Below are 5,890 nucleotides of genomic sequence, written 5' to 3'. Positions count from 1 at the left end.
ACATCCTTCACCCCCTTCCAGAGAGAGTATGGGTCCTGCAAGCAAGGAAGGAAGGAGTGGCAGTTGGCAACATTCTACAGCGAGACTTAACCCTGTCAAGATGCAAAATTATGTCATGAGAGAAATTATGAGAAACCATTCATATATTTGAGAGGGGAATGGACAACAAAAAGCAGGAACATGGGTTTAAAAAGCTGACACCCTGGTTGAGCTTTGCTACTAACTTAATGTTAGCAATAAGAAGAAATGAGCGTTCATTTCTTTATTTATAAGATGGACAGGACTGTTGAAGAACAGGGTCTTTAAGAAGAGTCTGCAGCTCTATTATCTAAGATCCGGCAACAACATCAATAGTTTTTGAGCGTTGTCACAGGTACATATTCAGAAACTCTTCCTACAACCTAACCTTCATGTTGGTTCCAAAGCCAACAATAGCACTGGTCTTGGGAATTCCGACTGAGTCTTCTGAGTCCTGGTGTGCTGTGGTTCCTCTGTCCCTGTGAACTTTTAGGTTTCACAGAGGAAGTCACTTAGGTCAAAACAAGGGGCCCAAACAAGAGTGGAGATGGAAGTTACAGAGCTCGTAAAGAACCCTAAAGCTCCCTAGGTTTCCATTGCCTAGAAAGCAGTCACAGCGGGAGCGGCCGACCTGCTCTTCCTAATGGCCAGTATTTTGTGGTGACCATGTTAGAGAGGATCCGTCAATGTCCCTGTTCTCCTTTTCTAGAAACCAGACACATGCTAAGGGAAATTACTTTTGTTCTTGTCCATTCTCTGCCTCCCCAAAGGGAGAGACACAGCCAAGCCAAGTGCCCAGGAATGGAGGTCAACAGACTATTTGTAGGTTTAGACTGTGGGGATCAGCTCAGCAACATCCTTTACTCTTGGTGTGGGCTTCATCTGAGGACAGGCGGAGGGAGCACTTTCGCTTCCCTTCACTTCAAGGCGGGCACACCTACCAGTCATATTGACATAGGGCAAAACTCCGGAAGCTTGATTTTGACCTCCACAGCAACACCAACAGTGGAATGTCACCGTGTTGTGGAGTCAGAGGCTGATGGCTCAGCTTAACAAACGGGAACTCAGTTTTCACTTTGGGAAGTGGATTCTGCGTGTCTCTATTGGTCAGGTCTCTGGAGGGAAAGAGATAAATAGTGAGATTAGAGGGTGCTGAGCCTTTAACACTCGTCACTGTCAACCTGGATCAATGTCATCACTGACTTTTCACCGTCAAGTGCACTTGCTACTGCCGTGGATTGAGTAGACATCTGAGCATCTCTGTAGCATCCAGGTGCATCAGCGTCACCTCTCCGCGGTGTGCCTGAGCCCCCATGCCCTGGTCATTGGTGCTGTGTACTGACAGGTGTTACAGAGCTTGGAGTGGCTCAGCGTCATTAGCTCTCCATTGTGACTGCTACCTGGAAAAAAGAGATTCATGAGGACTGAGCCAGATCTGCTCCCGGAGAGAGAGCCAGCAATTAGCATTCACCAGGCCACTCGAAGCTTTTTCTTTGCTTATAGGGGCAAGAAGAAACTAATTAGAGTGCCAAGCTCATTAAATCTACCCCGTGTGGTACAGGTATGTGTCATGGATCCTAACATACCTGCTTTTGGAGGGTAAATGCCTTCCTACTCTGCAAGGGCTTAGCTGGAATTAGCTAACTCCATGACCCTACAGAGGTGTCCTCCTGGTCTCATATGTCCCAACTCTCGTTGCTGACAAGGGCCATATGATCAGTTTCCCAGCCATTCTCAAGCTCCTCCCCCACTGCCCATCAACAGGTAGGGATTAATTTGTGCTTTTCCAAACTAGAAAACCATTCTTGAATGCTGTGAGTCCTGGCTCCTAGATTTTAAAGTTGTTTCTTTGTGGTCTGACTGAGCTCGTGGAGATACATATATATCCAGGGTATTTTGTAAAGACTCCCCATCTTTATTGCTGGTGTCAGAGATCTTTTTTCAGAAGCATCAAATCTCAGACTCTTCAGGAGTCAAAGTCTCCACATAGCCTGTATTCAGGTTGATTTCTCTTCTTTTTATAACTTTCTTCTTGCCCTGTCTTACCAATTATAATATCAGAAGTAATCATTACTAAAGTGATTCCCACAATTTCACTATGTAATAACATATTTCTAGGTCTATCTCTTTGTCTACCCGTCTGTCCAACTATTCATCCATCCATCCATCCATCCATTCACCCATCCATCCATCCATATCCATTCATCTACCACCTATATGTTCACTAGCATCTATTTGCCTATTTTGTTCCATGCACATGCTCACATACACACATACACATAGAAACAAATATACAAATATTAAAAGCAAATTTCTTGGTTTCAAAGCTCCAAGATCGTTACTTTAGCATTTGAGATCCTGAAAACTTACTACTACTATTCTTCGAACGGAACACATCAGGAAAATGACTCCCAATGACATATTTCTCCATCCATAGATCAGTGCCTCACTCAACCCTCATCAGAGAAGCTCCTTGCAGTAGATGGTAATAAACACAGAGACCCACAACTGGACAACATGCAGAGAGTGAGAGACTTTCGAGCACTTAGTCCTAAGTAGGATATCTTTCTTAGGACTCAGCCCTCACCCCAAGGCTCAGGGATATTGTGGAAGAGAGACAGAAAGATTATAAGAACCAGAGATGGTGGATAAGTCCAGGAAAACAGTGTCCTCTGGACTTAATGGGGCTGACATACATATGAACTCACAGAGACTAAGATCTGCATAGGTTCAAGCCATAAAAAATTCAAACACTGAGAAGGGGAAGTGAACTCAAATTTCCACTCCCAACAAAGAAGCTATGTGCAGTTGATACCTTCCGTAAAGGGAAAAATCCGCTTTCCTCGGTGGAGTGTCCCTGAGATATCAACATTTTAGGGCAGGCTTAATGCTCAGAAGAGTCGGCAACACAAATTCAGATTGCAGGTTATTTTGTTTTATTTAGTCTTGGTATTTTTTTTTGTCTTATTAGTTTTCTTTCTTTGTTTAATCCATTTTAATTTTCATTTTTTTGTTGTTTTTGATTTTCTTTTATGAGAGAGAGGGAAACAGAGGCAGAGACAGGGAGACACAGAGAGAGAATTAGTAAGCTGGATGAGTAGGCAGGTCAGGGGATCTGGGAAAAGTTGGGGCAAAGGAGAGACTATGATCAAAATATACGGCACATTTTAAATTAAGAAATGATTAACGGTACCACGGTCGTGAGAGCCCGATAAATTTGCACACCCTTCCTTACAAAATGTCAGCCCTCTTTCCACTTCATGATGGAGAAAACAGAAATAACAGAGTTGGGATGGATTGTGTGCTGCTTGTATGCCCAGCCCTGTGCTGCTCAGTGGTGGGGCCCCTCTATCTGCTCATCACACTGAGATACAGCTGCTATGGTGCTTCCGATCATGTGGAGAGGGACAATACAGCCTCAGCCCTTGCACAAGTTGCACAGCTGGGAAGAGTTTAGGTAAAGGACCAGACCCCAGTTGTCTGACTTCATGTGTCCTGCTCTCTGGTCCAATGAATGCCACATTCTGTTCTGGTTCTAATTAGTTTATCTTGGTTGACTTCTTATTCTTGGGGTGGGAGGGACTGTGTCCCGCATCTCACTTTTGATCAATTTACATTGATAATCAACCTTAAATAAAAACTTACCAACGACACATAGCTTCCTGCGCATCAAGAGGAAAGCAAAACAAATTACAAAATAAAGAAAGCCACTTTGAATGCTTGTTGATGCGCAGAGGGCAGTCATTTTACCTAAAACAACAACAAAAAAATCCCTTTTCTTTTGCAGGTGTCATTGTTGAATATGTGCATTATGAATTCCTAATGAGGGCCCAGAGCAGAGGCCATAATCTGAATGGAAGCTCCTAGAAGCAGAGTTCTCCCAGTGATAAACAGGTCTGTGGTGCCCTCACAATGGGGAGGTGGTCTCCAGACATGCCCCGAGGCCTGCCAAACTTGTTTAGGAGTTGGGTACAAGGCTGCTGGATCCGAGTCATGCTTAGCCAAACCTTGGAGCTGAAAGCTGTGGAGCTTGTCCCCATACCTTTTGCAGAGGTTTTGATGTGTCTCAGGGAACACCTTAGTCTCGGAGGAACAAAACCCAGGAATTTAACTAGTAACCATTAAATCAGGCAGAGTTGTGGAAGAGATAGGTGGGGGCCTAGGCATAAAGGCCATAAACCACTCACCAGAAGTTAACGTCTTTGCACCCTAAGAAGTTTTCCAGCTGGTTCCTAGAGGCTTGGCCAGTGTGGGAGGCTATCCTGAACCTAACTCCTTATCCCTACTTCTCCTACCTGCCAATCATGAGTGTTACAGAAGCAGGGATAGGGAGCAACCAGCAGATAGTGGGTGCTTGCTAATAAGGTTGTATTCACAGATTTAAAATATAAACTGTACAGCTTTAATTTATATAAGATATGCCTTGCAAACTTCAAATTCTTAGGTTCTCGCATATTATTGAGGTAGAAATACACACTTGGTTCCAGTTATTTTCCTAAGTCATTGGGAGAGTTTGTAACTGCATAAACATCTCCTGGAGGAGGCTTCTGTGGCATATATGGACTGTGCTGAGATCTAGAGGAGGAGCTCTGCCCTGGACCCAGGGACAAGTATTGACATTGCATTTGTGCCACCGTTCCAGACGATTCTTCATCAGCTAGGTGGATATTGTGAAGCCTGCTCTCTTTACTTCAGAGAAATGTCATAAGACCAAGTGGAAGGACATATTCAAAGCCTTCTGTAAATTTTAAAGTGCTTTGCAAATATCCATGGTTTCCAGAATATCATATTAATACAGAGTTTTTCAACCTATTGATATTTTGGGCCAGATAATTCTGTTCAGGAAAGGAGAACTTCTCTGTGTGTTATTGGATTTAGAAGACCATCCCTGGCCTTAACCAACCAGATGCCAGAAACATCTCCACTGTGATAACCAAAAACATCTCCAGACATTGTGAAAGGTTCCTTTGGGGATACAGTTGTCTGTAGCTGATAAACACTATATGAGTACAATGTAGTTTCTTCATCCACGGCATTGGATGAAAAAGGAAGTCTTCTAGGTCATTGGTCTCCTAGGCCCTATTTTGTTTATGAGGCTATATTAGCCAGGATTCTCTAGAGAAACAGAACTTATACAATGCATCTCTGTATATGTAGAAAGGAAATTTATTAGAATCACTGTGGTTTAGCTAATCTAACAATGGCTGCCTATGAACAGAAGGTTCCAGAATTTAATAGCTGCTCAGTCCTTGAGGCTGGCTGTCTCAGCTGGTCTTCAGCATATGCTAGAATCCCGCAGAAGTATGTTCTAATGCCAATGAAGGGATGGACTTGCTAGCTAGGAGAGAGCAAACAGACAAAGAGAGAGGATTCACCCTTTGTCAACCTGACACACAATCATATTCCCTTGTTATATTTAATTTCCAAGTAAAACAAAAACCAGATCATAATTATACCTAAACATGATATAACTATCCTTCATACAACCACAACCACATTATAAATTTAGAAGAGGTGGCAATGTCATCTGAAGGTCATTCTTTTAGTATCACAAACTTAAATATGATAACCATTGATAATCTTTTAATAGATGTTTCATCACATGATAAGAATTGATGAAAGAAAACACAAATATCTCTACAAGCACATTCTTAACAAAATACATCAGAGACAAAGGCACGCATGCCAATTATAATCCTCATTTCTGCAGCTGGTCACATGGTCTTAGCTTGTATTTGCCACTACTTTCTTGTTTTACCCATTCCATATTTCCTCCAACCTCAGCAAGCACCTCTGCAGATCCTGGATTTTTTTCCTGGAGTGGTGATCCATACCCTCATTTCTGACAGGTCAGTGTCCTTTGTCATTGTGC

The sequence above is a fragment of the Microtus ochrogaster genome, chromosome 5, assembly GCF_000317375.1.
Source record: "Microtus ochrogaster isolate Prairie Vole_2 chromosome 5, MicOch1.0, whole genome shotgun sequence".
Classification (NCBI taxonomy): Eukaryota; Metazoa; Chordata; class Mammalia; order Rodentia; family Cricetidae; genus Microtus; species Microtus ochrogaster.
This window is presented reverse-complemented; position numbering follows the sequence as displayed.